The sequence below is a fragment of the Anas platyrhynchos genome, chromosome Z, assembly GCF_047663525.1.
Source record: "Anas platyrhynchos isolate ZD024472 breed Pekin duck chromosome Z, IASCAAS_PekinDuck_T2T, whole genome shotgun sequence".
Lineage (NCBI taxonomy): Eukaryota > Metazoa > Chordata > Aves > Anseriformes > Anatidae > Anas > Anas platyrhynchos.
The window spans coordinates 81,195,432-81,201,113 of record NC_092621.1 but is presented as its reverse complement, the minus strand read 5'-3'; the positions used below and the strand labels follow the sequence as shown (position 1 = coordinate 81,201,113).

Here is a 5,682-nt window from a genome sequence, read left to right as displayed (position 1 = left end):
AATTATTGAAGAGCTGCAAATTTTATAAAGTGCTTCAATTTGTTAGTGACTCAAGCGGCATTGTAGGGAGTTCTGTGGGGCTTTTATCGGCGTCATATGCACAACCTATAAATCTCCCTGTAATCTTCCCTCACTTTCTCTCTTCCTCCCTCTCTGTGTGTTTCTTGGATGGCTCCCCCTGTTCATGCCAACATTTTTTTTTTTTTCCGCAGGAGAGGCTGCTACTCATGGCCACGATACCAAAGGCATTCCCCCTTTCTGTGCAAAAAGAGGCTGCACTTCACTCTCACTTGCTCTAAGACCAAGCAGTTTGCAGAACTGACAGAAAAGAGGTTTACTAATGGAGAAAAGCATCCTAGCACATGTGAAAGGAAAAAAAGAAAAGAGAAAAAAGGATAAATAAATAAATAAATAAATAAAAGTCCCTGCTAAGTTTTTACTTTCTTACTAACTCTTATGGTCATGAAATTACTTTCTTTTTTGAAGTGGTATTAGGTATTCCGAAGAAGCTGCCTCCTTACATGATGGCATGATTTGGTTATTCCGAGTGTAAATCACAGCTTTTTGTACATGCTTCCTTCATCATTCTTTTTTTTTTTTTTTTTTTTTCTTCTTTTCCTTTTTTTTCCCCACTCCTTATTTTGCAGAGCAGCATGAGAATGGTTCAACTTGCTTACCAATCCCAGTTGCTCATCCTAGACAGCCACTAGGTCTGGAAAGTAGTTGTTTTACAATACAAAGTTTCTCCCTTAAAATAATGAGGAACATTCACATATCGCATCAATAGTGTGTCTCCTCTTCCACATTACACACAGTCAAATTTCCTGGCAAATTTACACTAAGTTTTCTGCCAAAGCTTGATTATTTTTTTCAGCACTGCATGTTGGGAATGACCTGTGTCTTCATTCTCACCTGTTGCTTTTGACTTCTGAAATCCAGTTAGATGTGATTGGACATAAATTGCATTTTGTCTTCTGAATGAGTATAACTTGTCTGGATTCCCCTGGCAAAATAATTTTGTATATGTCTCTCTGGGGATGTGTACTCGTGTCCTTGGGGACTGGCTGGAAGCAAGCACCCCAAAACTGATCATAGAATCATAGAATATCCCGAGTTGGAAGGGACCAGTAAAGATCATCAAGTCCAATTCCTGGCACTGCACAGGTCTACCCAAAAGTTTAGACCATGTGCCTAAGAGCACAGTCCAATCGCTTCCTAAATTCAGACAGGCTTGGTGCAGTGACTACTTCACTGGGGAGCCTGTTCCTGTGCACGACCACCCTCTTGATGGGAACTTCCTGATGGGAACTTCGCCACCACCTTCCTGATGGGAACTTTCAGCTGAGGGGAAATATAAATTGCAACCTGAGCCAATATTCAGATTAAATTTATATTGGGATTTGCCCAGTTCTATCCAAGATAATGAGTCTATAGGGATTTCACTTACTAAGAACAACACATTAATGAATTAACACAGGACTACAGATTTGCCATACTCTGTACAGTTATGATACTGAAATAATAGCAATAAAGCAGTGGCAGTCTGTTTTTATTTGTAATCTTTGAGATTTCTGATCTCGTTAGTACTAACTAGGATCAGAGTTTGAATGAAAAGTTGCAATAAGCCAGCCACAGTCATGCCAACCCTGTTGACTGTAAATGATGAAGAATCCTGCTCTGGCTGCCCTTGAGCTTCCTCCTGCCTTCAACGAGTCCAAGCAACCCCTCTTCTTCAGGGCCACCGCCGAGCCTCCAACAGCACAGCTTTACAGGCTGCTTGTATTGCGACCTCCCGAGCTTTTACTCTGTCACTGGTCCTCTCTTTCTGCCAACATTATTTTCCACTTCAGTCTTCTCTGGGTTGTCTGTGTGGCTCCTCGCGATGACAGATATCTCATAGCACTTTGTAGCCGTAACTTTCACTCTATGCTCCTACTTCAGAAATTAGCAGCATCAGTCGTGGTCACTTGGGACATGCCTGTCTGCTCCAGCGGTGTCTCCACCACGCTTGTTCCTGCCTTTCCAAGCTCCCGGTCAGCAGCCTCTGACTCTCTTAGCTCTGCGGGTTATGGCTGTTCCTGTTACTGGTGGAGGCCAAGGGAGGAGCAGGAGGAAGACTTCAGCACTTCCAAAATGCTATAGCCCAGAGGAGGTGGAAAGGAGTTAACCCTTTTTCTCACTGCAGGACTGGCAATGTCAGCATAGTTAGCTGATGGCACAGAAAGGGGGAAAAATGCAGCAAAATCATGTTTATAGCAAAAAGCGCAGGCAGTATTTTCATTCAGGCTGTTACAGCTGCTCTTGCTTTACTCATGGTGCCTGAAAAACCTTGTGCTGAGGCCTCACACCACCAAGCTGTGGGACTGCAGTGCAAGCTCTGACCTGGGCCTGGCACCACGGGCCTCCAGGTCAGTTTGCTAGCAAGGTACACACAAAAGAAAAACACAGGCAGGAGAGGAATACAGCGAGAAGTGAGGTTTTGGGATATTTGTTGCTACATCTCCGGAAAGCCTTCTGGAAACTTTGCCCTGCCTCTTGAACATGTTGCACCAATTAATCAGTCCATTCCCTGGGATGTTTTGGGATGCAGTGCTCAGGCAAAGCCTTTGATAAGACCCTGCGTGAAGCGATGGTGGAGGAAACGTGATCCTCTGCAGTGTTTTGGATGTGTCAAGGATGAAGGGCTTGGGAGGATTCAGGCTTGAGCAAGGCCTGCCTGTGGCCTGGCTCCAAAACGCTGCTGGGAGGGCAGCACTGCCCCGACGCCTGCAAGGAACTGCAACAAGGGCTGCTCGTGTGCTTTACGTTAAGTGTAATTAACTATGATTAATTAAAACGTCTTAATTGAGCATAATTGGGTATGCTCAGTTAACAAGCTGAAGATGCCTTCGCATCAGACTAACCAGAGGTGTTTTGGGAGAAACAACTAATTAAGGTCCCTGCTTCTCTGTGCGTGTAATCGGGTTTTTAACCAGATCATTTCAAGGAAGGTCCGACTTACTACAGTGGATGCTCTGGGGGATGTTCTGAGTTGTATCATTTCAGCGTGCTGCTAATCCTTAGTGGCTTGCAGTTTTAGGAAATGATGCCCCTAGTCTCTAAATGAACTCTGTAGTGACTGAACTAAACAGCTGTTAATAAATAATAATAAACAGGAAAGAGGAGGACATCAGCCTTTTGTTTCCTGCAGCTGATGGCTACAGGGCTAGCCCCAGAAATAGGTCGTTTGTCATTAAAATTTGGTATTTCTTAGCTGCCTGGGATGTTTGCTGTTAGTGAATCAGTGGCATTGCCTTTTTTAGGTGTCATCACGGCATCACGGCAGGGCACATGGGGGTTGCAAAGGACTGCAGCCATCAAATGAGGAGCCGAGGAGTCGTGTGTTTGTGGGACCTGAAGTTGAGGAAACTTGTGGGACCTTTGAAGCTTCAGCGCTCTTCATTGTCATCCCAGTGCCTTTCCTGGGAATGGACGGTAATGAGGAAGTAAGAGGAACATTTGCTGTGTTTGTCAGCTTGCAGAAGTTTACTGTTAGTAAACAGTCCTGCATAAAAGAGAAGAGCCCTAAGGGGGGGAAAGTAAAAAATAAAAAAAAAAGTAATAATATGAATTCATTATTTGAACAAGTGCATTTTACAAATTTTTTTTCCTCCTCTATGGCCTGTGGGAAGGCTGAAAATGCTGGCTTTTTTGGAAGGTGTGGATGCGGGAAATGTGAAGGTTTGTTTGCCGTTGTTAATAATAATAATTAGTAGTAAATAGCTGTAATTAAAAGAGAGCTCATAAGCTCATATATATGGGAAGCATTAAGCCTGATTGCACTTGCTGGAAATGTTCCCACTCTCCAGCGTTCCACGTGGCATATGAGGAGGGCAAAGAGTCTGGAAAGAAAATAGAAAGGGTTTAGCCTTCAGTACTTCTAGGAAGCTTTTCGTTTTAATAAAATCAGTTTCTTAGCAAATTGCTTTTGGGGCAGGTGAGGAGAGGGGCAGCACCGCCACCTGCCTGCCACAAACACGGACCTGTCTGATGCAGAAGGATTGTGGCATGGACAAACCCACTGCTACCCTTGGAGCTTTCCTGAAGTCATCCAAAATTTCCATCAGACCTTCAGCATCATTTTAATGTTTCACTTGAGTTACGGCAGGAGCCAGCCTCCCTGCCAAGATATTTTGGGTCAAACAGGCTTCTGCGGATCTGCAGCAGAGGTTCAGAATATCGCCAAGGAGGAGCCCTCCTCTGTGATGGTGTTCTTGGATTTGTTTTTGATATGTTGTGATTTCTTACATGTTTTGTAAGAGTATGTGTGATTTGCGTGGAACTGAAGAAGGCTTGGCATTTTTTTCTGGTTTTATATGAATGCTGGTTTTATTTTTTGGGGGAAGAGGGAGAAAGATAGCTTTGGCTGCAAAGTTTTCCTCTCAAACATGATATTGGTTAGAACAACGAACACAAACTCCTGTGTATTTTAGCACAATCAGGTTGATACTATTATTATTATTACTGCTACTACTATTATTACTAGCAGTATTACGATTATTACTAGTAATATTATCATTATGGTAAAAAATTCTTCCTAAAATTATTGCTCAAAGTGATGCAAAGACAGCTTCTATTAGTTTTGGAGACTACTGACACCTGCAAAGACACATCTCACATAGTCCTTGGTTGCTTAATTGATGAAACGAAGCTTTTCTTCTCAAGAGCAGATTACCAATTAGCGAAAGGTGTTAGTGCACTCAACTCCAGCAGCCACGCATCCCCTGAACCCTTTTGAGCCATAGCTGGGAGGAGGAGCTGTCAGGACAGACCTTTCCCATGAACTTCCCCAGGCTGCACTTTTACCAAAACAAAAAGTCTCCGGAGGCCTGGTGGCAGCAGCTGCTTTCAGCCCACACAGCGCCCGGTGCTGTGCAAAGCAGCGTGCCCCGGTGCTGCTGTACCTGCACAAAGCACAGTGTGCAGGCAGGGTGTTCGCAGGCAGGCTTGTTTTATCTTCCTTGGCAAACACAGCAGGCACGAGTTGGCTTGGAAGCTCTGTCTGCTCTGGCTGAAGTGGAAGAGCTATAGCTGAAAAAATCACTGCAGACATTTATTAATCTAACTCGGCGCATTTTGCCATGCCATACAAAACTCACACAAAGACCCAAAGAGTTGCAGGATTCCACACGGTCAGCAGTCTGCAAGCACATCTATTCTGCAAAAGCAAAGCTATGATCCTCGTCATTAATTTCCTCATAAGGACATTTTCCTGAAGACTGCATTAAGGTTACTTTGAAACTGAGTATTGCTGAAAACAATACCGTGTTTATTCTGTGAGGAAGATGCTGAAACATTTTTCTTTGGCATCTTTCCAAAAATCTTTGGAACTCTCAGTTCTAAAATACTCTACATGTAAAATGTTGTAATTTGATATAAAGTGAAAGCAAATTGGAAAAGTATTTTAAAATTACGATGTAATTATATTGTTCCATAACTGAAGGAGATTACAGAAAGCAAAGAACAGGTCAGTTCATGAAAAAACATATTCCATAAGCAATAAATAAATAAATAAATAAATAAATAAAAAGGAGAAAGTGTCTTTAACATCCATAACATCCACATTTCATTTTAAATTGAATATAAAATTAATGGTAATGGGAGAAGAATACAGGGTTTTGTGTCATTATTTGTCTCACTGAA

The 5,682-nt window shown here is 42.8% G+C and overlaps 1 long non-coding RNA gene across 1 annotated transcript; it reads left to right on the top strand.

Annotated features, from left to right (window-relative positions):
* The first annotated feature begins 2,696 nt into the window (after positions 1-2,696).
* Positions 2,697-5,480, top strand: LOC119714507 (uncharacterized). The gene is made up of 3 exons (XR_011805921.1): positions 2,697-2,935; positions 3,303-3,474; positions 3,977-5,480. It is a non-coding gene; the product is annotated as an uncharacterized lncRNA (long non-coding RNA).
* The last annotated feature ends 202 nt before the right edge of the window (positions 5,481-5,682 follow it).